General features: G+C 35.9%; 1 pseudogene across 1 annotated transcript; it reads left to right on the top strand.

The window, feature by feature from the left end:
* The first annotated feature begins 23451 nt into the window (after window positions 1-23451).
* LOC309855296 (mitochondrial import inner membrane translocase subunit Tim17-B pseudogene) lies at window positions 23452-24268 on the top strand (annotated as a pseudogene). Its single transcript has one exon. The product of its transcript is annotated as a mitochondrial import inner membrane translocase subunit Tim17-B pseudogene (transcript).
* The last annotated feature ends 3134 nt before the right edge of the window (window positions 24269-27402 follow it).

Below are 27402 nucleotides of genomic sequence, written 5' to 3'. Positions count from 1 at the left end.
AATAATCCAAGAAATTTGATTAAACAAGTCAAATTTTATTCCTTAAATATTGTAAGAAGCAATTAAAACAATATTTTATTTATTTGTTTATTTAGTGTGAGTGCACGTGAGCAAGGGTAAGGGTAGTAGGAGTTGTGGGGGAGGCTGGGAAGGAAGGAGAGGCAGAGAAAGAGAGAGAATCCAAGCATATCCATGCTGAGTGCAGAGTCTGACATGGGACTCCGTCTCACAACCCTGAGATCAGGACCAGACCAGAAATCAAGAATCAGACACTTGACTGACTAAACCACCCAGGTGCCCATGTAAAAAGTAATTTATTTTTAAGTACTGGAAGTTCAAAAGCAGTTTTTTAGTTTTCCAATTTAAAGGGTAAGATAAATCATCAACATTTCTGTTTATAAAAACAATTATAAGTAACAATATGAAGCAAAGGAGTATGAGGGCTATAGAAATTTTATCAGACAAAACTTGAAGGAAATTATACGTGAAAGAAGTTTGTTTTTAAATCCCCAGACTGGAAAGTAGAAGCAAAACATTAGAAATTATGTTACTTAAAAAAAAAAAAAAAAAGAAATTATGTTACTTTTAAAAAGGCAAGGATTTATTTATCATACCACTTCTAAAAAGTTTCAGACTTTTTTCTGCATGTGCTGTTACCCTACACAGATGATATTCTGTAATGGTAACAATGCTTCCATTTTCAATGTTCATCAATGCCAAATGAAATATCAATGCCAAAATGAAGTTCACTTTTATAGTGATAATTTAGGGGAGGTCAAATAACTCAGACCTAGCTAACAGGTAATGAGGAAAGTCTGCTATGAAAGAGCTCCTTAGAAACATTCCTCACCTCTGTATAAGAGAACAAAGAGCAGTTAATTCTTGTTTTCAGGACATGGACATTTCTGTATATGATTTCTGGAACAGCTAAAACTGAATGTATTCCCACCAACCTGCCATTAAAGCTAAGCAATGGAACTCAGTCAAACTAAGAATCATAACAACCAAGACAACTAGAGTTTTGATGTAGTGTACCCAGGGTCTGCCCTCTCGACAGACTTTTTGTAGAAAGAGTTCATTTAAATGCTCATTTGAATCAGATTGAAGTTGAAACCACCTCAAATAATACCTTTGCTTCTGGATGAGTAGTTTATAGACCTACTTGTTATAGGAAGTATTGCTATTTAGGGGTACTAATCCTTCACTGTCAGTAAGTATCAGACTGAGAAAATATCAATTAAACTAAGTGGATCAATTACAGTTTCTTTGAAGGTCCAGAATCTATAGGATTGTTTTAACTGTTTTCTTCTCCCAATGCTGCAAATAGCAGATCAATTCATTAGTGTCTGTAAAAGACAGACTATCAGAAGAAAATGGTAAGCCACTGATGGCTACCTGCCTGACACTGCATTCTTACAATTTAATTTTCTTATTTGGTCAGAGTCAAGAGTAGTGTTCCAAACAAAGGGAGGAGTTACATTATTGAACAGGAAGGGGGACCCGGAGCTTGCCTCATTCCTCAAATACAGCTAGATCAACATCAAATAATTTTGAATAATAAGGAAATTAATCTGAGGATTAAGAAAATAATCTGCAAAAAAAAAAAAGAAAAAAAAAGAAAATAATCTGCACAACTGGAAGGAGAGAACAATTTTAAAATTTTTAAAAAATATAAACATTTTAAATTTTTATATTCTCTCTTTTTTTCTTCAGTAGCAGGCATAGTATTTTGTTCATTTCTTGTTGTTTTTTTTTTGTTGTTGTTGTTGTTGTTGTTGCCTTTGTTACTTTTGGGTCACACTTCTTTTTTTTCTTTTTTTTTTTTTTTCCTTCCTTTCTTCTTTCTTATTCTTAGAATCAGGCTTACAGGTTTTTGTTTGTTTCCTTTTTTGTTCCTTTTCCTTTTCCCTTTTATTGGATCAGTCTCCCTCCTCCCCGACTTATCTTAACAAATCAAAGCACGCCCAGTTAAAGGTCCACATAGTCCCCACCGCAGGCAAGGAGGAACTCTGCAGAGGACTGAACTGTGGAGAAGAGCAGCCAAAACACAAGAGCAGAGAGCACACTGCATATACCAGAAATACTTCCTGAAGTGCCAGGACCTGGACAGTGCATGACCCCTTCTTATATAGTATGACTCTCAGGAGCAGGAAACATAACAAGCTTTCATAACATGAAAAATAGAAACCTAGACATAATGACAAGATGGAGGAATTCCCCAAAAGAAAGATCAAGAAGAAATAGCAGCTAGGATTTGGTCAAAACGGTTATAAGCAATATATCCAGACAAGACTTTAGAACAACAGTCATAAGAATAATAGCTGGGCTTGAAAGAAGTGTAGAAGACACCAAAGAATCCCTGGCTACATAGCTAACGACCTAAAAACTAACTGGGCAAAACAAAACACCCAAAAACAAACAAATGAAAAAACCACCAAAACTATAACTCAGATACAAAACCAACTCGATGGATCAAATAGGTGATAGAGAAGATAAAAATATGGAAAATAATGAAGCTGAAAAGAAGAGAGAAAGAAAACTATTAGAGTATGACTACAGATTTATGGAACTCAGAAATTCCACAAAGCACAACAGTATCCCCATCATAGGAGTCCCAGAAGAAGAAGGGCAGAAAAAAAGGAACAGAAGTTCTGTTTGAATAAATTATAGCTGAGAATATCCCTAACCTGGGGAAAGAAACAAGCATTCAAGTCCAAGAGGCAAGAGAACTCTCCCTCAAAATTAACCAAAAGAGGTCAACACAAAGACACATCATAGTGAAACTTGCAAAATACAAAGATAAAGAGAGACTTCTGAAAGCAGCTAGAGACAAAAAGTCCTTAACCTACAAAGACAGACACAAAACGTTAGCAGCAGACTGGTCCACAGAAACTTAGCAACCTGAAAAAAACCCTGATATATTCAACATCCTAAATGGGAAAAATATGCAGCCAAGAATCCAACAAGGTTGCCATTCAGAATAGGAGGAGAGATAAAGAATTTCTAAGACAAGAAAAACTAAAGGTGTTCATGAGCACTAAACCAGCTCTGCAAGGAATATTAAAGGGGACATTTTGAATAGTAAAGAAAGACCAAAAGAAACAAAGACTAGAAAGGAACAAAGATATTTACAGTAACAATGACTTTACAGGTAATACAATGTCACTAAATTCATACCTATCAATAATTACTCTGAATGTAAATGGACTCAATGCTCCATTCAAAAGACATAGGGTACCAGAATGGATAACACATACAAACACACACACACACACACACACAAGACCCATTACTAGACTGCTCACAAGAGCTCATTTGAGACCCAAAGACACTTCCAGATTGAAAGTGAGGGGGTGGAAAACCATCTATCTCGCTAATGGACATCAAAAGAAAGCTGGAGTAGCCATATTTATATCAGACAAGATAGTTTTTAAACCAAAGACTGTAATAAGAGATGAAGAACAGCACTATATCAAAATAAAAGGGTCTATCCAATGAGAAGATCTAACAATTGTAAATATTTATGCCTCCAACTTGGGAGCACCCAAATATATAAATCAATTAATAACAAACTTAAAGAAACTCATTGATAATAACACCGTAATAGTATGAGACTTTAAAATTCCACTCACAGCAATGGACAGATCAGCTAAGCAGATTAACAAAGAAATAATGACTTTGAATGATATGCTGGACCATATACACTTAACAGGCATATTCAGAGATTTCATCCTAAAGCAGCAGAATATACATTGCTTTTGAGTGCAAATAGAACATTTTCCAGAACAGATCAAAGACTGCGTCAAAAATCAAGTCTCAACCAGTACAAAAAAATTGAGATCATATCAAGCATATTTTCAGACCACAGTGCTATGAAACTTAAAGTCAATCACAGGGGGGGAAAAAAAAAGAATTGGAAAGACCACAAATACATGGCGGGTAAAGAAGATCCTACTAAACAATGAATGGGAAAATGAACCAGGAAATTAAAGAGGATAATAAAATACAAGGAAACAAATGAAAATGAAAACATGATAGTCCAAAACTTTTGGGATATAAAAGGTAGTCATAAGAAGGAAGTATATAGCAATAGAGGTTTTCCTCAAAAAGCAAGAAAAGTTTCAAATACAGAGCCTAAACTTTCATTCAAAGGAGCTGGAAAAAGAATAGAAAATAAAGCCTAAAACCAGTGGAAGAGGGAAATAATTAAGATTAAAAAGAAATTTAAAAAGAAAAACATTAGAACAGACCCACAAAACTAGGAGCTGGTTCTTTGAAAGAATTAACAAAACTGATAAGCCCCTAGCCAGACTTATCAAAGATAAAAAAGAAAGACCCAAATAAATAAAATCACAATGAGAGGAGAGATGACAACAAACACTGAAGAAACACAAACAATTATAAGAGAATACTATGAATACTGACATGCCAACAAATTGGCCAATCAGGAAGAAAAGGGTAAATTCCTAGAAACATATAAATATCAAAACTGAAGAAGAAGAAGAAATAGAAAATTTGAATGGATCCATAACCAGCAAAGAAATTGAATCAGCAATAAAAATCTCCAAACAAACAAAAATCCAGAGGCAGATGGCTTCCCAGGGGAATTCTTCCAAAATTTAAAGAATTGTAGCTATTCTTTTGAAGCTGTTCCAAAAAACAGAAATGGAAGGAAAACTTACAGACTCATTTTATAAGGCCAGCATTACTTTGATTCCAAAGCCAGACAAAAACACCATTAAAAAAGAGAATTGTACTTCCAATCCAGGAGCATGGAACATTTTTCCATTTCTTTGTGTCTTCCTCAATTTCTTTCATGAGTACTTTATAGTTTTCTGAGTATAGATTCTGTGCCTCTTTGGTTAGGTTTATTCCTAGGTATCTTATGGTTTTGGGTGCAATTGTAAATGGGATTGACTCCTTAATTTCTCTTTCTTCTGTCTTGCTGTTGGTGTAGAGAAATGCAACTGATTTCTGTGCATTGATTTTATATCCTGACACTTTACTGAATTCCTGTATAAGTTCTAGCAGTTTTGGAGTGGAGTCTTTCGGGTTTTCCACATATAGTATCATATCATCTGCGAAGAGCGATAATTTGACTTCTTCTTTGCCGATTTGGATGCCTTTAATTTCCTTTTATCTGATTGCTGAGGCTAGGACCTCTAGTACTATGTTGAATAGCAGTGGTGATAATGGACATCCCTGCCGTGTTCCTGACCTTAGCGGAAAAGCTTTCAGTTTTTCTCCATTGAGAATGATATTTGCGGTGGGTTTTTCATAGATGGCTTTGATGATATTGAGGTATGTGCCCTCTATCCCTGCACTTTGAAGAGTTTTGATCAGGAATGGATGCTGTACTTTGTCAAATGCTTTTTCAGCATCTATTGAGAGTATCATATGGTTCTTGTGCAAGCTGGTGCAGCCACTCTGGAAAACAGCATGGAGGTTCCTCAAAATGTTGAAAATAGAACTGCCCTATGACCCAGCAATTGCACTACTGGGTATTTACCCTAAAGATACAAACGTAGTGATCCAAAGGGGCACGTGCATCCGAATGTTTATAGCAGCAATGTCAACAATAGCCAAACTATGGAAAGAACCTAGATGTCCATCAACAGATGAATGGATCAAGAAGATGTGGTATATATACACAATGGAATACTATGCAGCCATCAAAAGAAATGAAATCTTGCCATTTGCGACAACATGGATGGAACTAGAGCGTATCATGCTTAGCGAAATAAGTCAAGCAGAGAAAGACAACTATCATATGATCTCCCTGATATGAGGAAGTGGTGATGCAACATGGGGGCTTAAGTGGGTAGGAGAAGAATCAATGAAACAAGATGGGATTGGGAGGGAGACAAACCATAAGTGACTCTTAATCTCACAAAACAAACTGAGGGTTGGTGGGGGGAGGGGGTTTGGGAGAAGGGGGTGGGATTATGGACATTGGGGAGGGTATGTGCTTTGGTGAGTGCTGTGAAGTGTGCAAACCTGGTGATTCACAGACCTGTACCCCTGGGGATAAAAATATATGTTTATAAAAAAATTAAAAAGAAAAAACTAAAATAAATAAATAAATTAATTAATTAATTTAAAAAAATACCTACAAAAATAAAAAAAGAGAGAATTATAGACCCAAATCCCTAATGAACTTTGACATAGATATTCTCCACAAGATTCTGGTTAATCAAATCCAATAATACATTAAAAGGATTACTGACCATGATCAAGTGCGATTTATTCCTGGTTTTCAGGAGTGGTTCAGTATCCACAAATCAATCATGATACATCATATTAGTAAAAGAAAGGATAAAAACCCTATGATCTTCTCATTAGATGCAAAAAAACATGTGATAAAATACACCATCATTTCTTGATAAAAACCCTCAAGAAAGTAGAGATATAAGGAACATACCTCAACATTATAAAAGGCATATACAAATGACCCACAGCTAACATCATCTTCAATGGGGAAAAATAGAGCTTTTTCCCTAAGCTTGATGCCCCCTCACACAACTATTAAGCAATATAGTTCTAGAAGTCTTAGCTTCAGAAATCAGATAATAAAAAGGAATAAAAGGCATCAAAATCAGCAAGAAAGAAGTCAACCTTTCACTCTTTGCAGACAAGATACCTTACGTAAAAACCTAAAGTGTCCTCAAAAATTGCTATAACTGATATTTGAATTCAGAAAAGTCACAAGATACAAAATTAAAAAAAAAGAAATTGGTTGAATTTCTATATACCAATAATAAAGCAGCAGAAAGAGAAATCAAGGAATCAATCCCATTTACAATAGCACCAAAAATCACGAGATACCTAGGAATAAACCTAACCAAAGAGGTAAAAGATTTTTATGCTGAAAACATTAGAACATTCATGAAAGAAACTGAAGATGACAGAAAGAAATGGAAAAACACTCCAGGCTCTTGAATTGGAAGAACAAATATTGTTAAAATATCTATATTACTGAGAGCGATTTATACTTTCAATGCAATCCCTATCAAAATAACACCAGCATTTTTCACAGAGCTAGAACAAACAATTCTAATATGTGCATGGAACCATAAAGACCCTAAAAAGTCAAAATAATGTTTAGAAAGCAAAGCAAAGCAAGGGGCATTACAGTTCTGGACTTCAAGCTGCATTACAAAGCTATAATCATCAAGACTATATGGTACTGGCACAAAAACAGACATATAGAGCAATGGAATAGAATTAAGATCCCAGAAATGGACCCACAGCTATATGACCAACTAATCTTCAACAAAGCAGGAAAGATTATCCAATGGAAAAAAGAGTCTCTTCAACAAACGATGTAGGGAAAATTGGACAGCCACATGAAGAATAATGGAACTGGACCACTTTCTTACACACAATATACACATAAATAAACTCAAAAAGAAAGACAGGAAATCATCAAAATCCTCAGCAATGGCAACTGTTTGCTAGATACATCTCCAGAGGCAAGGGAAACAAAAGCAAAAATGAATTATTCGGACTATATCAAGTTAAAAAGCTTCTGTACAGTGAAGAAAATAATCAATAAAACTAAAAGGTAACTGACAGAATGAGAAGACATTTGCAAATGACATATCAGATAAAGGGTTAGTATCCAAAATCTACAAAGAATTTATCAAACTCAATATCCCAGAAACAAATAATCCAGTTAAGAAATGGGCAGAAGACATGAATAGACACTTTTCCAAAGAAGATGTCCAGATGGCTAACAGACACATGAAAACATACTCAACACCGCTCATCATCAGGGAAATACAAATCAAAACCACAATGAAGGGGCGCCTGGGTGGCTCAGTGGTTAAGCCGCTGCCTTCGGCTCAGATCATGATCTCAGGGTCCTGGGATCGAGTCCCGCATCGGGCTCTCTGCTCAGCAGGGAGCCTGCTTCCTCCTCTCTCTCTCTCTCTGCCTGCCTCTCTGCCTACTTGTGATTTCTCTCTGTCAAATAAAAAAAAAAAAAAAAAAAACCACAATGAGGTACCATCTCACACCAGTCAGAATGGCTAAAATGAACGACTCAAGAAACAACAGATGTTGGTGAGTTTGTGGAAAAAGGAGACTTTTGTATTATTGGTGGAACGTAAACTAATGCTGCCACTCTGGAAAACATTGTGAAGATACCTCAAAAAGTTAAAAATAGGAACTACAATGCAAACAGCAATTACACTACTAGGTTATTTATCCAAAGGATAAAAAATGCTGATTAAAAGAGCACATGAACCACAATGTTTATAGCAGCAGTATCAACAATAGCCAAATTATGGAAAGAGCCCAAATGTCCATGACAGATGAATGGATGAAGAAGATGTATATTTAAAGTGTATATATATGTATATAATATATGTATAATATACATATGTATATATAAGAAAGATGTATACATCATGGAATATTGCTCAGCCATCAAAAAAAATGAGGTCTTGCCATTTGCAAAGATATAGATGGAACTAAAGTGTATTACGCTAAGTGAAATAAATCAGTCAGAGAAAGACAATTGTCATATGATTTCATTCAGATGTGGAATTTAAGAAACAAAACAGATGAACATAGGGGAAGGAAAGGAAAAATAAAATAAAAACAGAAAGGAAGGCAAACCATAAGAGACCTCTGATTATAGGTAGCAAACTGAGGGTTAATGGAGGGAAATGGGTAGGGATGGGCTAAATGGGTGATGGGTATTAAAGGAGGGCACTTGTTGGGATGAGCACTGGGTATTATATGTAAGTGGTGAATCACTTTATTCTACTCCTGAATCCTACGCTGAACTATATATTCACTAACTTGAATTTAAATTAAAAATAAAAAAAAAAGAAGAAAAGATCAGAGTTCCAGTTTGGATTGGGGCAAAAATGGGGAACAGAAAGGTAGCATTCCTTGTAGTTTTGGTTATATTAAGCATTCCTTGTAGTTTTGCTTAGTCTTGATCTTTGATCAAGTTGAACTTAATCATAAAACCAAAAGTAGACACACAGATTGTGGAATTACTGGTGAGCTTTCTCTAAAAAAACTAGCGACGCTACCATTTTGAACTAAAATAGACACCAAAAACTATTTTAGACTTTGAGACACAAAAAGTGAATGTTTGCAGTAACAAAAGAGACCAAGATTGCCTGGAATTCTTCAAAATACAAATGAGTTTGTATCTGGGACAAATAGTTATTTTGTTCAGTACAGTTTTAACTAATTTCACTTAAAGTTCAAACCTTAATATTATAATACAGATAATGAATGTCACAAATTTTACTTAATATTCTTGAATGCCAATCATGCTTTTAACCAAATATTTATCTCCATGCAAACATTAGTCATAGCTTCATGAGAAAAAATACATTTTAATCAAAGTGTGTTCAAACTTTACAATCTATTTCCCTGTTTATTTATCTAACAGTGAGGGTTAACTTTTGAAACATACAAATTGAATTCTCCATGAGAACAGAAGTCTATTGACAGAGATAGCATTTACATTTCTGTTCCAAATAGACTATCATTCTTAGTGCTCAATAAATGTTAAATTATGAATAATAATAAATCCACATAAAGCCTGAGAGAAAAATGTTGCTAAATGCACCTTTATTTATTGATTTAATTTCCACAGTCCTTTCTTGATGGAGTCTTTATAAATTGGACCTCAGATTATACCAGTAAGATAAGTAAAATGATAGAAAAATTAAAGGATTACACAAAGGAAAAGAAATATCGCTGTGGAAGTCCAAAATAGCAAACTGCTTTTGGTAAAACTGTATGTATATCTTAAAACTACCCAGTGAATTTGTTAGAAATTTGGAGAAAAGCCTCCCAGTGAGCTTAAACTCACTGGGATGATACAAAATGAATGGCCTATTTCAACTTTTATACAAAGCAAATAAAATGATTAAGATTAAGATCCCGAGGAGGATACATCAAAAAAGTAGTTAGGAGAAAGTTCCCAGGTGTTTTTTTAGTAGATAAAACACAGGTAATGGCCACAGAGATGGTAGAACCAACTCAGGACTGGAGTTTGAGCCCCCATATCTTTGAGGGACAGCTTTTTTGAAACTGTACTTCTAAAGTAGGAAACATGCAGAAATGTGTTGTAAGCCATATAATCATTACATAAAATGAAAGTGAATTTCCAAACACTTGCATATCCAAAAAGGTAGCAGTTCTGAAACTACTAAAAAAATATTGGCAGTAGAAAAATAAATATATCAAATGGCAGCAATTCATTTTTATGGTAAATCATTTTTGTAGCAAGAAAAAATGGTTTATGTAAACACATTCAACTCGAGTGGTTGTGGGGAAACTCTGGTAGCTCTAATGAATCAATTAATCTCCCCTCTCTCTCTCCCTTCTTTTTCACCACCTCCCTCTTCCTGTAGGTTTCTCTTTTTTTTTAATATAATTTTTTATTTTTTATAAACATATATTTTTATCCCCAGGGGTACAGGTCTGTGAATCACCAGGTTTACACACTTCACAGCACTCACCAAAACACATACCCTCCCCAATGTCCATAATCCCACCCCCTTCTCCCAAACCCCCTCCCCCCAGCAACCCTCAGTTTGTTTTGTGAGATTAAGAGTCACTTATGTTTTGTCTCCCTCCCAATCCCATCTTCTTTCATTTATTCTTCTCGTACCCACTTAAGTCCCCATGTTGCATCACCACTTCCTCATATCAGGGAGATCATATGATAGTTGTCTTTCTCCGCTTAAGTCTTAGGTAATTAGGCCCAAAGCAGAAGGAAGCAAAAACAGTATAACTCGTATCCAAAAGTAGAGTTATTTGGTGGTACCTAACTTCTCACTGAAATTCTCATTAAAATGCACGAAAAAATAAAAGATGTATCATTGGTCATGGTAAGAATCCTGAGACAGAATATTAGGAAGGTTACAGATTAGAAAGGTGTGACCTTACCTCTCCTTTCCTTCAGATCCACATCCAGCAATGACCACAGGGTATGTTATGGCCATTTATTTTATCCAAAAGCCCCAGGGACATTGACATTCCACAGACATCATAGTGAATTGTTTCTGATACAAGGGGAACAACAAATTGCTAAGAGTAACAAGGACAGACTCTCTTAGGCATTGGTAAACAGGCTGTAAGGTCTGAAGACACTCTCTCCTCAAGTTAGTACACAGACAAAACAAAAATATCTGTCAGATTCTTAAAATCAGTCTAGGAGCTGAATGCAGCAACCAACCCTCCAGTTAATATGAAGAAGCGTTCCAGCAGAAACCAAGAGGAGAGTAAGAAAAAACATGAAGAGCTTACCTATTCTATTGAAAGACAGACGAGTCCTAAATTAGCTTCCAAATGAAGCACAAAAGAACATTTCAGTAAATATATATATATATAAAATAAATGGGAATACTTTAATAAGACTAAGCATCATAAAATAAGAAACTGTATTCCAAATAAAGACAGAAGTCTCCACAAAAGAAACAAATACTAATTTAAAGATAACCTGTCCTGCCAATGAAAGGGAAGTTGAGCAACTCATCTGTGTTGATAGAATAGAAGGAAGATGGTGCACCAGGGGGGAAATGGTGGAACAGAAGGATTCTGAATGGACATATCAAGGCAACATTTACAATGCATCTCACTCTGCAAATGACCTTAAGACTCAGAACATATCTTCTACAGTTAAAGACATAAAGAGATGGACACATCACAAATGGTAAGAGGGGCAGAGGTGCTCTGGAAACCAAATCCCTGACCCTCTGACACACAGCAGGAGGAATATCACAGGTGCGGAGAAGTGGGGGGATCAAGCCCTTTGTTGGGTACCTCTGTACAGGGAAGACAACTCCCATAATATCTGGTTTTGCAGATTAGTAAGACTTAACTCCAGAAGAGTGAGGGAGATGTGTAGGAAATTAGGTCTCCACACTAAGATCTTAAAAGGCCAGAATGCTATACATTTTGTCTATATTCCAACACTAAAACAGAAGTTTGAAAATGTGAGTTATATGTGAAGGAGATTTACTGACTAATTTTAGGACACATGGCCAGAGGGCAGGAATCTGCAGTATTCCTTCTCCAGAAGTGCTAATAGGTGTAACTTTTCTTGCTCTCCTTCAGTCTAGGTGGCTGGATGCTCAAAAGAGCTTGTTCTCACACTCTGCATCTACTGTACTAGTACCACTGGAATTCCCTTGCAGACCCACCCCACCCAACTTGTCCACAGTGACAGATGCTCATCTGAAGAGGTTTCTACCCTGCCACACCCACCAGGCAGACTTAGTTGAAGTTGATGTCCCTTTAGAGTGACTTTTGTCTTGCCACACTCAGTGGGCAGGCCTAGCCAGGAATGGTGACACTTCAGAGTGATTCCTGCCATGGGTAGTGGGTTAGTTATCCCCACCTACCAGAATACCAGCAGTATCTACAGTGGCCCTCTTAGTCAGCCATACTGGGGGCAACCTTTGCATACAAGTTCACCCACAGCAATTGCAGTTGAGTCACAATAGAAGGGCATGGGCACATGCAGCCCACACAGGAGACATCTCTGGAACATCTGGTTGTGTTGATCAGTGGGAATTAATAGGACACTTTCTAAATAAGCAACTACATTCAAGACCAGAAGATACTGCTGACCTACCTAATAGATGCAAACACAAAGAGTCAGACAGAATGAAGAAATAAAGAAATATGTTTCAAATAAACAAAGAGAAAACAACAGAAAAATAATTAAACAAAACAGGGCAAGCAATCTACTTAATAAATAGTTCAAAGTAAGGGTCATAAAGACATTCATCAAACTTGAGAGAATAGTGGATGGACTCAGAACTTCAAAAAAATGACAGGATAAACAGAACTATAAAACACAAAAACTGAAATGTAAGACACATTAGAGAAAATCAACAGCAGAGTATAGGATGCAGAAAAATGGATCAGCAATCTGGAAGACAGGATAGTAGAAAGCAACCAAGCACAAAGCAATAATAATAATAATAATGACTATTATTATTATTTTTTTTAATGATGATAGGTTAAGGGACATCTGTGATAACATCAAGTGTACTAACATTTATAATATGGGGATCTCAGTAGAAGAGAAAGAAAAAGAGGCAGAAAACTTACCTGAAGACAATAGCTGAAAACTTCCCTAACCTAAGGAAGGAAACAGACATCCAGGTCCAGGGAGCATAGAATGCCCCAAATAAGATAAACCCAAGGAGGTCCACACCAGTATAAAGAAATTAAAATGACAAAAATTATGGTGACTCATGGGTTAAGCCTCTGCCTCCGGCTCAGGTCATGATCTCAGGGTCCTGGGATCAAGTCCTGAATTGGGCTCTCTGCTCGGTGGGGAGCCTGCTTCCCAGTCTCCCTCTGTCTGCTGCTCTGCCTACTTGTGATCTCTCTCTCTCTCTCTGTGTCAAATAAATAAATAAAACCTTAGAAAAAAAAAAAAAGAACCACTATCATTAAAAAAAAAACTAAAGAGAGAATCTTTTTTATTTTTTTTTAAGATTTTATTTATTTATTTGTCATTGAGAGAGAACATGAGCAGAGGGAACAGCAGGCAGAGGGAGAAGCAGTCTCCCCACTGACCAAAGAGCCTGATATGGGACTCAGTCCCAGGACGCTGGGATCAAGACCTGAGTGGAAGTTAAATGCTTAACCAACTGAGCCACCCAAAAGCAACAAGATTAATGCAACTAGTTACATGCAAGGGAGACCACACCCTCAAGGCTATCATCCAATTTTTCATCAGGGACACTGGAGGCCAGAAGGAGTAGCCTGATATATTCAAAGTGCTGAAAGGAAAAAGCCTACAATCAAAAATACTCTAGACAGCAAGATTATTGTTTAGAATTGAAGGAGAGACAAAGCTTCCCAGATATCCATTGGCATGATAAATGTTTCTCTATCCCCTCACTTTCAATCTGTACTTGTCCTTCTGTCTAAAATGGGTCTCTTGTAAGCAACAATAGATGGATCTTGTTTTTTTACTCATTCTGACACCCTAGGTCCTTTGATTGGAGCATCTAGTCCATTTATATTCAAAGGAATTATTGATAATATGCATTTATTGTCATCTTATTACTTGCTTTGTCATTATTTCTGGAGATTTCGCTGATCCTTTCTTGTCTTTGTCACTTTTGGTCTCTGCACTCAGAGTCCCCTTTAATATTTCTTGCAGAGTTGATTCTGTGGTCACAAACATCTTTAGTTTTGTTTATCTGTGGAACTATCTGTATTTCTATTTTAAATGATAGCCTTGTTGATTAGAGTATTCTTGGCTGCAGATCTTTCCCATTTAGCACTTTGAATATATTGTGGCAATAACCTCTCTGACAACCATAACAACTCCTCTCTAGATATGTGTCCTCAGGCAAGAGGAAACAGAAGCAGAAATAAACTATTTGGGTTTCACCAAAATAAAATCTTATGCACAGTAAAGGATACAATCAACAAAACTAAAAGGCAACCTAGAGACTAGGAAAAGATATTTGGAAATAACAAATCTGATAAAATGTTTAGTACCCAAAATACATAAAGAACTTGTAAAACTCACTATCCAAAAACCATATAATCCAATTTAAAAATGGGCAGAAGATCTGAAAAGACATTTTTCCAAAGAAGACATGCAGATGGCCAATAGATACATGGAAAGATGCTCAACATCACTGATCCTCAGGGAAATGCAAATCAAAAGTACAATAAGCTATCAGTGGCTATCAGCAGCTAAAATCAACAACACAAGAAACAACAGGTATAGTTGAGAATGCAAAAAGGGAACACTCATGCACTGTTGGTGGGAATGCAAACTAGTGCAGCCACTCTAGAAAATGGTATGGAGATTCCTCAAAAAGCTAAAAACAGAACTACCCTACTATCCAGCAGTTGCACTACTAGGTATTTACCCAAAGAATATTAAAATACTAACTCAAAGAGATACACACACATCCATGTTTATAGGAGCATTACCTACAATAGCCAAATTATGGAAACAGCTCAAGTGTCTATCTACTGATGAATGGATAAAGAAGATGTAGCTATGTGTATGTAAACACACACACCCATACATATACATATACGCATGGATGTATATATACACATATACATACACTGGAATATTACTTATCCATAAAAAATGAGATATTGCCCTTTGCAAAGACCTGGATGAAACTAGAGAGTATTATGCTAAGTGAAATAAGTCAAAGAAAGACAAATACCATAAGACTTCACTCATATGTGGAAATTAAGGAACAAAACAAAAGAGTAAATGGGGAACAAAGGAGACAGAGGCAAACCAAGAAACACACTCTTAACTATAAAAAACAAGCTGATGGTTACCAGAGGGGAAGGAGGCATATGTGAAGGGATACACAAAATAAAAAGATGTAGCTTACGACGTCATATACATAAATCACAGAGGGGTTTAAAAATGCAGAATCATTTTTAAATCAGAATATGTTTGAACTTAAGTAACTATCAACTTAATATAGATTGCTATATACATAGAATGCCATATATGAACTGCTTGGTAATCAGAAAACAAACACCTATAATAGTCATAAAAAATGAAGAAGTCCAAATATAACATTAAAAGAGTCACCAAAAACAAGAGAAATGAGCAGAGAAGAAGAAAGGAACAAATAAAATTACAAAAGCAACCAGGAAATAAATCCATGAGTCTATGCAACATTTACCCACAAAAGTATAATTAAAAAGGATTCATATCTAGAACTATCCAGGGGAAACGTTCACTTTAAGAGCAAGAAAAACAACCTTATAAATATTTAATTTGAAAAATCAAAATAGGCTCTGAGAAACAAACCGAGGGTTTTGGAGGAGGAAGGGAAGGTAGGGGTTAGGTGAGCCTGGTGGTGGGTATTAAGGAAGGGACGTATTGCATGGAGCACTGGATGTGGTGCATAAAAAATGAATTTTGACACACTGAAAAAATAAAATAAAATTTTAAAAAGGAACTATCAAAATAGTCGGTTTGAAATACAAATGTTGCATAATAGTGAAAAAGGAAATATCAGAATGATTTCAACATTCCTTTTCCCTTGAGGAGGTAAAGTTGAAAATGAAAAATTCTGTTCACAAGTAAAAATTCTTGACTTTGGTTTGGTTTTCCCTTTTTAAGTGCAGTTAAAATAGTTCTACACTTGAAATATGAAAATGAAAATAGACTGAAGATATATAGATATAAAGATACAGAGATTTCTCCCTTAGTGTAGTGCTAGTTAAAATGTGATGCACACATCACTGCTAGTCTGGGACAAGACAAGTAGAGACATTTAATATAAATGGAGGAGATGAATTTACACATTTAATAGCACCTTGTCATTGATATGACACGCAAGCACGCAATTACATATTTTAACAAAACAGCGTGAAACACAATGGAAATGACAAACTTGCTTTACACCACAGATTGTTTCAGGAACTCTTCTTAAAAAGATAAAGTGAGGCTTAAAATCAAAATCTAAAGACATGTCAAAAAGGAAAAATGAGGAAGATACACAAGGATTAAAGACCTCATATTGAACAAAAGATATAACACTGATGCTTCTGTCAGTTAGAATGTTATCGTTATAAAAATCCAGAAACCCAAACAGCTTTATTGCTCCCTCTTCCCTCTCCTCCCAAGGGCAATCCTTCTTCTCCATCTTTAAGAGAGGAGCCTCCATTTTCAAGGAAAGAGAAGTAAAACACAAAAATTTGTCTGCCTCCCAACTTAGCCCCTTTAAAAAATAATTCTCTATAATTACCACCTCAAATTTCTCTCTTTTTTTTTTTAGTATAATTTTTTATTTTTTATAAACATATATTTTTATCCCCAGGGGTACAGGTCTGTGAATCACCAGGTTTACACACTTCACAGCACTCACCAAAACACATACCCTCCCCAATGTCCATAATCCCACCCCCTTCTCCCAAACCCCCTCCCCCCAGCAACCCTCAGTTTGTTTTGTGAGATTAAGAGTCACTTATGGTTTGTCTCCCTCCCAATCCCATCTACGAGAAGAATATCTTTTTTTTTTAATATTTTATTTATTTATTTGACAGACAGAGATCACAAGTAGGCAGAGAGGCAGGCAGAGAGAGAGGAGGAAGCAGGCTCCCCGCCGAGCAGAGAGCCAGGACCCTGGGATCATGACCGGAGCTGAAAGCAAAGGCTTTAACCCACTGAGCCACCCAGGCACCCCTCAAATTTCTCTATCTTAATGGCCAATACTATCTAAAAGGGAATATGAGAAATGTTAGCTGGGCACATCCTTTTCCATGACTGTATAGGAACAGGTCCCTAAGGAAGAAAGGGAAATGGATAAAGAAAAACAAACTTTCAGCCTTGACATTTGGAATAGTTTCTACCACTTCTACCGTGGCTAGTTTCTTCGTGCTTTTATATGAAACTCTCTGATTCTTTTTTGGTTACTCCTCCATTTTTCACCATCTCAGAAAATGGCCCCAAACTCCATTTGCTAAAATCAAAATTCAAAATTCAGGAAGTTCTACTTAGCACTTATTCAGCATATATGAAAACATGACTGAATATTTATTCACAGCAGAGGCTGTGTTGGCAGAACCTGTGTTCTCCAGGTTGGCTTGCACAGTAGCTGCCCAGAGATTTTGTTTTCCCATAATCTCTTTCCACTAAGGCCCATCTTCTTCAGATTCTATATGTGACCATGTTTAATTTCACTACTTTACTTTGGGAAAGCCCCTCTTCCAAAAATTTCCTGAGAATTGGTCAATGGAAATCATTTTTTTGAGCTTGTCCTTGTCTGAAAAGGCTTATTATTCTATCCTCATAGGTAAGTGATAGCTATACACGGTATGTATTTCTAAAATGGAAAAACAAAAACAGAAACAAAAAAACCTTTCCTCAAACTTTGAACGTATGGTTTCTGTTGACCTTAAACTTCCAGTATTGCATTAAAATTTGGATTCTATTCAGATTCCTCCTGGGTGGAATGTGTGCTTATCTTCTTTTCCTCTTTCTCCTGACTTCTTAATACCTCTATCTTCTGCTGTGGTGGACTTACATCTTTTCCTTTACATTTTCCCTCTTTTTCCTCCTGTACTTTTTTCCCCATGGGCTTATGTCTTTTCCTTTACTGCACTGTATGGGAGAGAGGGCTAGCTTTCAGAAGAATGAAGAATGGAAGTAAAACAATGCCATTTATGATTCCAATCATAAATGTTTTTTTTTTTCCACTTTCCAATTAACCCTATTCAAGGTTAAAGTCACACTTAAATAACACATTTTTTTCCAGCTAGGCTTCCTGGTCTTCCTATTTAGCCTAGATTACCAGGTCTTATTTTTTGCCATCACAAGGCACTGCCCTCTCCCTTCATATCACTTACACAATTATTAATATATTATTCTATTTCAGCATTCAGTTCATTTTGTCTCTACCTGTAATAAACCAGAAACTCAATGGTAAGAGAATTCTATGTATCATTTTGATACCACAGGATGTTCACCACACCAACACAATACACTGAGATCTTTCATACATTTTAAGTCTATTTGTGTGTGTGTGTGTGTGATGTAAATAAATGGTCCAGTTTCATTTTTCTGCATGTGGCTGTCCAATTTTCCCAGCACCACTTGTTGAAGAGACTGTCCTTTTTCCATTGGACATTCTTTCCTGCTTTGTCAAAAATAAGTTGACCACAGAGGTGAGCGTCCATTTCTGGGCTCTCTAGTCTATTCCATTGATCTCTGTGCCTGTTTTTATGCCAGTACCATGCTGTCTTGATGACTGCAGCTTTGTAATAGAGCTTGGAGTCTGGAATTGTGATGCCACCAACTTTGGCTTGTCAGCATTTCTCTGGCTATTTGGGGTCTATTCTGGTTCCATATTAATTTTAGGATTATTTGTTCCATTTCTTTGAAAAAAGTTGATGGTATTTTCCCAAGTATTGCATTAAATGTGTGGAATGCTCTAGACAGCATAGGCATTTTCACAATATTTATTCTTCTAATCCATGAGCATAGAACGTTTTTCCATTTCTTTGTGTCTTCCTCAATTTCTTTTATGAGTATTCTATAGTTTTCTGAGTGCAGAATTATTTGCCTCTTTGGTTAGATTTATTCCCTGGTATCTTATGGTTTTGGCTCTACTCGTAAATGGGATTGACTCCTTAATTTCTCTTTCTTCAGTCTTATTGGTGGTGTGTAGAAATGCAACTGATTTCTGTGCATTGGTTTTATATCCTGACATTTCACTGTTTTCCTATATGAGTTCTAGCAGTTTGGGAGTGGAGTCTTTTGGGTTTTCCACATAAAGTATCTTATCATCTGCAAAGAGTGAGAAAATCTTTGCTGATTCAGATGCCTTTTATTTCTTTTTGTTGTCTGACTGCTGATGCTTGGACTTATAGTGCTATGTTGAATAGCAGTGGTGATAGTGGACATCCCTGCTGTGTTTCTGACCTTAGCTGATATTTGCTGTGGGTTTTTCAAAAATGGCTCTTATGCTATTGAGGTATGTACCCTTATACCTACACTATAAAGAGAAAAATCTACCATTCTAATACACTTATATGCCCAGAAATGGCTTCTGTTAATAGTTTGGTGCATAAGCTTCCACACACTTTCTAGTTATTGGCTATAAGTCTGCATGTCCCTGTGGTCTCACTGGTACTATCCTTTTAGATTTCCTTGGATTTAATACTGGAATTATAAGGATTTTCTGAAAAGTAGCAATAAAGTGGAGAAAACTGTTGTCCAAAAATAAAAATTAAGAATCTCTTAATGTCTTGTGTCCTGCATCTATTGGGAGATATGGGATGAATACTACCTTTTCACACATACACCAGTGGTATAAGTAATATTCCTTAACACTACTTTAGTGGATTTGACAAGGTATTGGTTCTTATCTTTGCCTGAATTTGCCAAAACTAAAGCTTAGAATGCATTTTGTCATCACAGTCTTCCACTTTTAATGACACTAACATCTTTATGTCTCTAGAAGACATTAATCACCAAAGAAGACTATGGTGATTAAATGTTAGATCCTTGCTCATCAAATTAATATGGAGTGCTATTTACTTAAGATGTTATGTACAAACTTCATGGTAAACACAAACCTAAAACTTATTATAGATACAAAAAATTAAAGAAATAAAAAGCCAAACATAACACTATAAAAATTCATCAATCACAGAGAAATAAAACAAGAAAGGAAAGGAACAAAGAATTACAAGATAACCAGAAAACAAATTTAAAAATAGCAATAAGTTCATACCTACCAATAATTTTTTTTCAAATTTATTTTATTTTATTTAAATTCTACTTGTTAGCATATAGTGTAATATTGGTTTCAGAAACAACTTAGTGATTCACTAAGTAAATATAACACCAGTGCTCATCATAACAAGTGCCCTCCTTAATGCCCATTAACCATTTTGCTCACCCCCTCCTGTTGGTGGGAATGCAAACTGGTGCAGCCACTCTGGAAATTCAATAATTACTTTAATGTAAATGGCCTAACGACTCCAATCAAAATACATAAGGTGGTGGAATAGATATATATACCATCTATATGCTGCTTATAAGACTCACCTCAGACCTGAACACAGATACAAACTGAAAGTGAATGGATAGAAAAACTATTGACCATACAAATAGAATTAGAAAAAAAAGCCAGGAAATTAATAATTATATCTAAAAATATTTTATATAATTTATATAACTATTTATAAAAATAGATTAAAAACAAAGATTTTAAGAAAAGACAAGGAAGGGCATTACATATTGATAAAGAGATCAATCCAAAACTGTTGCCCAGAAATAAAATAGGCTAGGATATAACAATTGTAAATAGCTATGCACCCAGCACTGAAGCATCTAAATCCATAAAGCAATTATCAATGGACATAAAGAGAGAAATTAATGGTAATAAAATAATGGTAGATGACTTTAGTATTCCACTTACATCAATGAATAGGTGATGCAGACAGAAAATTAATAAGAAAACAATGCCTTTGAATGACACATTGGACCAGATGGACATAACAGATATATACAAAAGATTCCATCCAAAAACAACAGAATATACATCTTTCCAAGTACATATGGAAGATTCTCCAGAATAGATCACATATTAAGCCAAAAAACTAGTTCTCAATAAATTTAAGAAGAACTGAAATTGTACCATGCATCTTTTCCAATCACAACTGTATAAAACTAGAAATAAATCACAAACACACATGTGCTTTGGTGAGTGCTGTGAAGTGTGTAAACCTGGTGATTCATAGACCTGTACCCCTGGGGATAAAAATATATGTTTATAAAAAATAAAAAATTAATTAAAAAAAATAGGGAAAACACAAACACGTGGAGATTAAACAACATGATACTAAACAACTGATGGGTCAAAGAGCAATCAAAGAAGAAATTTTTTAAAAAAGATTTTATTTATTTATTTGAGAGAGAGTGTGAGAGAGAAAGATCACAGCTGGGAGGAGGGTAAAGGGAGAAGAGGTTCTCCCCTAAGCAGTAGAACTCAATCCCATGACCGTGGGATCATGACCTGAGCTGAAGGCAGATTCTTAATCAACTGAGCCAGCCAGATAGCCAAAGAAGAAATTTAAAAAACACAAGGAGACAAATGAAAGTAAAAACATAACAGTCTAAAATCTTTGGGACACAGTGAAAGCGTTTTTTGTTTTTTTTTTAAAGATTTTACTTATTATTTGAGAGAGAAAAAGTGCAAAAGAAAGGTGAAGGGCAGAAGGAGAATCAGACTCCCCACTGAGCAGGGAGCCTTATGCGGGGGTTCAATCCCAGGACTCCAGGATTTGGAGTTGAACCAAAAGCAGATTTTTTTTTTTTTCAAAGGCAGATGTTTTACCAACTGAGCCATACAGGTGCCCCATGAGATCAGTTCTAAGAAGGAAGTATATAACAAGACAGGCCTACCTCAAAAAAACAAAGACAAACAAACAAATAAATACAACAAAACAAAAACAAAAACAAAAAAAGAACAAGCCCAAATAAACAATCTAACTTTCCCCCCAAAGGAGCTAGAAAAAGAAAGAACTAAGCCCAAGGTAAGTAGGTGAAAAAAAAAAATAAATAAAGATTAGAGCAGAAATACATGACATAGAGACAAAGAAAAAGAGAAAAGAAATCAATGAAACCAAGAGCTGGTTCTCTGAACATGTAAACACAATGGACAAACCCATCCAGATTCATCAAGAAAAAAGGAAAAAGGACCCAAATAAATAAAATCAGAAATAAGAGGAGAAGTACCAGCTAATACCCCAGAAATACAAAGCATTATGAGAATAATATGAAAAAATTATATGACAGAAAACTGAAAAACCTAGAAGAAATGGATGAATTCCTTAAAACATAATCTTTCAGAACTGAATCAAGAAGAAATAAAAAATCTGAACAGACTAATTACAAGTAAGAAAATTGAATTGATAATCAAAAGAAAAGAAAAAAACTATCAAAAAATTAAGTTCTGAACCAGATGATTTCACTGGTAAATTTTACCAGACATTTAAAGAAGAATTAATACCTATTTTCTTCAAACTATTCTAAAAAAATAGAAATGGAAGGAAAGCTTCCAAATATATTCTGTGAGGCCAGCATTACCCTGATACTAAAACCAGATAGATAACTACACCAAAAGAAAACTATAGGACATTATTCCTAATGAGCATGGATGCAAAAACCCTCAAAAAATATTAGAAAATGCCATACAATAATATATTAAAAAACTTATTCACCTCAAGCATGTGGGATTTATTTGGGGGGTTATAAGGATGGTTAAGTATTTGTAAATCAATCAATGTTGTATAGTATGTCAAAAAATCATATGATCCCTTCAGAGGAAGCAGAAAAAGCATTTGGCAAGATTCAACATTCATTTATAATAAAAGCTCACAGCCAAGTGAGGTTAAAAGGAACATACTTCAATATAATAAAGGTCACATAGGAAAAATCCACAGCTAACATCAGCCTCAATAGTGAAAAACAGAGCATTCTCTCTAACATCAGGAGCAAGACAAGGTTGCCACTCTCACGACTATTAGTAAAAATAATATTGGAAGTCCTGGCCACAGTAATCAGACAAGAAAAAAGGGAAAAAGAGGCATCCATATTGGTAAAGAAAAATTAAACTGTCACTATTTTTAGAAGGCATGATACTAAATATAGAAAATCCTAAAGACTCCTCCAAAAAGAATTAGTAGAAGTGACAAATAAATTCAGTAAAGTGTCAGAATACAAAATTAATACCCAGAAATTGGTAGTGTTTCTATGAGTTAATAATAAAGCTGCAGATAGAGAAATTTTAAAAAACAACAACACTATTTACGATTGCACCAAAAAGAATAAAATACCTACAAATAAACTTAACCAAAGAGGTGAAAGACCTGTACTCCAAAAACTATAAAACACTGATGACAGAAATTAAGATGACACAAACAATGGAAAAATATTCCACTGCGCCATGGAGGAATACGCGCGGGAGCCTTGCCCATGGCGAATCGTGGACGATTGCGGTGGAGCCTTCACTATGGGTGTTATCAGCGGTGGAGTCTTCCAGGCCATCAAGGGCTTCCGCAATGCCCCTGTCGGAATTCGGCACCGAATGAGAGGCAGTGTCAACGCTGTGAGGATCCGAGCCCCCCAGATTGGAGGTAGCTTTGCGGTGTGGGGGGGCCTGTTCTCCACCATCGACTGTGGCCTGGTGCGCCTGCGGGGCAAAGAAGACCCCTGGAACTCCATCACCAGCGGAGCACTGACCGGGGCTGTGTTGGCAGCCCGCAGTGGCCCACTGGCCATGGTGGGCTCGGCCATGATGGGGGGCATCCTCTTGGCCCTCATAGAAGGTGTTGGTATCCTCCTTACTCGCTACACAGCTCAGCAGTTTCGCAACGCACCCCCGTTCCTGGAGGACCCCAGCCAGCTGCCCCCTAAGGAGGGTACCCCAGCCCGAGGCTATCCCAGCTATCAGCAGTACCACTGAGGAAGTGACCGCCTGTCACCACCACCATGGGAGCTCCTCCTCCGTTCCCTCCCCGATGATCTACCTCGAAGGGAGGGCTGGCTCCCAGTAGGCCCTGGGACCCTCCAGAGAGGGCCTCTACTGTGCTCCCTTATCCCAGGGTGGGGGGTGGGGCACCCCAGCTGCCCTGAAGGATGGGTCCCCTTCTCTATCAGGGCACCCCAACCCGGAATTCACATGTAACAAGTTCTCACCCCAGCCCCCTTTTCCTGGCGCCCTGATGAGTATTTAAAGCCTGTTTTGAAAAAAAAAAAAAAGAATATACAATGAGGAAAAGACAATCTCTTCAATAAATGGTTAGGAAAACTGGTCAGTTATACCTAAAAAAAGGAAATTGGACTGTTTTCTAATACCATACACAAAAATAAACTCAAAAAAAAAAAAAAAATGAATCATGGGTTAAAGACCTAAATGTGAAGCCTGAAACCATAAATTCCTAGATGAGAACAGAGGCAGAAATTCATGGATTAGAATAAATAATATTGTTAAAATGTCCAGAAAGAAAACTACAGATTCAATGCAAATCCTATCAAAATACCAACAGCATTTTTTACAGAACTAGAATAAATATTCCTAAAATATGTATGGAACCTTAAAAGACTGAACAACCAAAGCAATCCTGAGAAAGAACAAAGCTGGAGGTATCACAATATCAAATTTCAAGCCATAGTACAAAGTTGTAGTATCAAAACAGTATGGTACTGGCACAAAACCAGATACAGATCAGTGGAACAGAATGGAGAGTCCAGAAATAAACCCACAATTATATGGTCAATTAATCCATGCCAAGAGGCAAGAATATACAATGAGGAAAAGACAATCTCTTCAATAAATGGTTAGGAAAACTGGTCAGTTACACCTAAAAAAAGGAAATTGGACTGTTTTCTAATACCATACACAAAAATAAACTCAAAAAAAAAATGAATCATGGGTTAAAGACCTAAATGTGAAGCCTGAAACCATAGATTCCTAGATGAGAACAGAGGCAGAAATTTCTCTGACATTGGACATAGTAACATTTTTCTAAATCTGTCTCCTTAGGCAAGGGAAACAAAAGAAAAAAATAAACTATTAGGATTTCATCAAAATAAAAACTTTAGCACAGCAAAGAAAACCATCAACATCATAAAAAATACAAGCTACTGAATGGGAGAATATATTTGAAGATGATATATTTCATAAAGTGTCAATATTCAAAATATATAAAGAACTTCTACAAGTCACACACACATACATAATTTGATTAAAAAGTGGGCAGAGGACTTAAAAGGACATTTTTCTAAAGAAGACATACAGATGGCCAACAGACACATGGAAAGATGCTCATTACTCATCATCAGAAAAATACAAATCAAAACCACAATAAATTATCATCCTGCACCAGTTATAATGGCTAAAATCAAAATGACAAGAAATAACAGGTGTTGGTGAAGAAGTGGGAAAAAAGAAACCCTTGTGCATTGTTAGTGGGAATGTACATTATTATAGTCACTGTGGAAAACAGTATGAAAGTTCCTCAAAAAGTTAAAAATAAAAATATCATAAGATCCAATAATTTTATTATTCGGCATTTACCAAAGGAAATGGAAACTTTAATTTGAAAATTATATGCACCCCTATAATAACAGCAGCATTATTTACAATAGCTAAAATATGGACGCAAACTCAGTGTCCATCAATAGATTAATAAGGAAGATGTGGTATACATATATAATACAATATTTGCAGCCATAGTAAGGAATAAGATCATGACATCTGAGACCACACAGATGGATCTAGAAGGTATTATGCTAAGTGAAATACGTCAGACTGAGAAAGACAAATACCATATGATTCCACTCATAAGTGTAAACTGAAAAAATGAATAAACAGGCAAAAAGTAGAATCAGATCTATAAGTTCAGAGAACAAATTGATGGTTACTAGAGGGTGGGGAGATGGGCAAAATGGGTGAGTGGAGAGGGAAATACAGCTCCAGTTATGGAATGAGTAAGTCACAGGAATAAAGGCCCAGCATAAGGAATAGAGTCAGTATATCACAATATCAGTGTAACAGGGCAGATGATGGCTATACTTGCAGTGAACACAGCATAATAAATAAATTTGTCAAACCACTAAGCTGAGCAACTGAAACTTGTGCGTCATGTATACTCAAAAACTATTAATTTAAAAATTAATGAAAAAGAAACTGCCCAATTTGTTATATTGTTTTTTTCTAAATAAAATTATACAGCAATTTTTCATTTTATGCATGAGAAAAAGCTCATCTTCTAACAGTACTCAGTGTCCATAAAGCAGTTGACTAGATATCAAATTCAAGTTTATTTGAGAAAAAAAAAAAGCCACACTCTTTTATCTGCATAACATTTCCTTTTTCTACACCATATGGCCCAATATTATTAAAAGTATATAGTAGTAAATGCTGCTTATAGAATCTCCAGATTCTTCTTTTTTTACACAGCCTTTCCTTACTCCTTATCTTTCTTCCCTCTTCCTTTTCTTCAATAAATGCATTGAATTACTTTTATTAAGAAGGTCACTGTTTAGTAATATTTGGCAGAGAAAGACACCATAAGTACCTAGACTAGAGGAAACTATTAAATCTTTTCTAGAATGGATTTAGATGTCATAAGGAAATTCAAATAAATAAATCAGCACCAATAGCTGTATTGGGGACAGATGAAATCTGATGTCTGGTTTTATTCAGCATAATGGGGGGCCAAAGTATCCAAGCTATGAGCAATAATTCAGGTACAGGAATTTCATTTAATTTCAATTAATTCACGTACAGGTACATGATTTTTTGACAGTACTGAAGGATAGGAGTATTACATATTAAAATATGTAGCAATAATACCAACTCTATTTCTCATATTTACTTTTATGTGCATATTTTCTCATTCAACTGATTCATGGGGGAGGGGGATCCATTTTTGCTTCAGAGAAGGGCTCCAAACTACTTTTTAAAGGAGTAAGTTCGAGAGGTTTAACAAGCATGGCAATGAGACCAGTGAGTTTGAGACCATAAATTTGTTATGTATGCATCTCACTGTGTCTCAGAAGTTTGGTGCAGATCAAAAGCAGATGTGAATGACTGTGATTGGAACAGAATGACTATCACACAATCATGGTAAAATTCCTATTTCATTCATGAAACTTAGGCAAAGTGTGACTTACGGGGCATTCAGACTGGTTATAGACAGGGAAATGATAAAGAGTGGTGTAGGTATGTCTCTACCAATGTCATAGGTAGAAAACATGATTTTTTGACAGTACTGAAGGATAGGAGTATTACAATTTAAGTACCAGTTAAAATAGGAGACTAGAATGAGGTAAGAGGATGCCATCTGAGAGCAACATCACATTTTCATTTCCACCAAGGGGTCAAGTGC

Source organism: Mustela nivalis (genome assembly GCF_964662115.1).
Source record: "Mustela nivalis genome assembly, chromosome: 20".
Taxonomy (NCBI): Eukaryota; Metazoa; Chordata; class Mammalia; order Carnivora; family Mustelidae; genus Mustela; species Mustela nivalis.
Note: the sequence above shows the minus strand (reverse complement) of the source record. Positions and strands in the feature narration are given on the sequence as shown.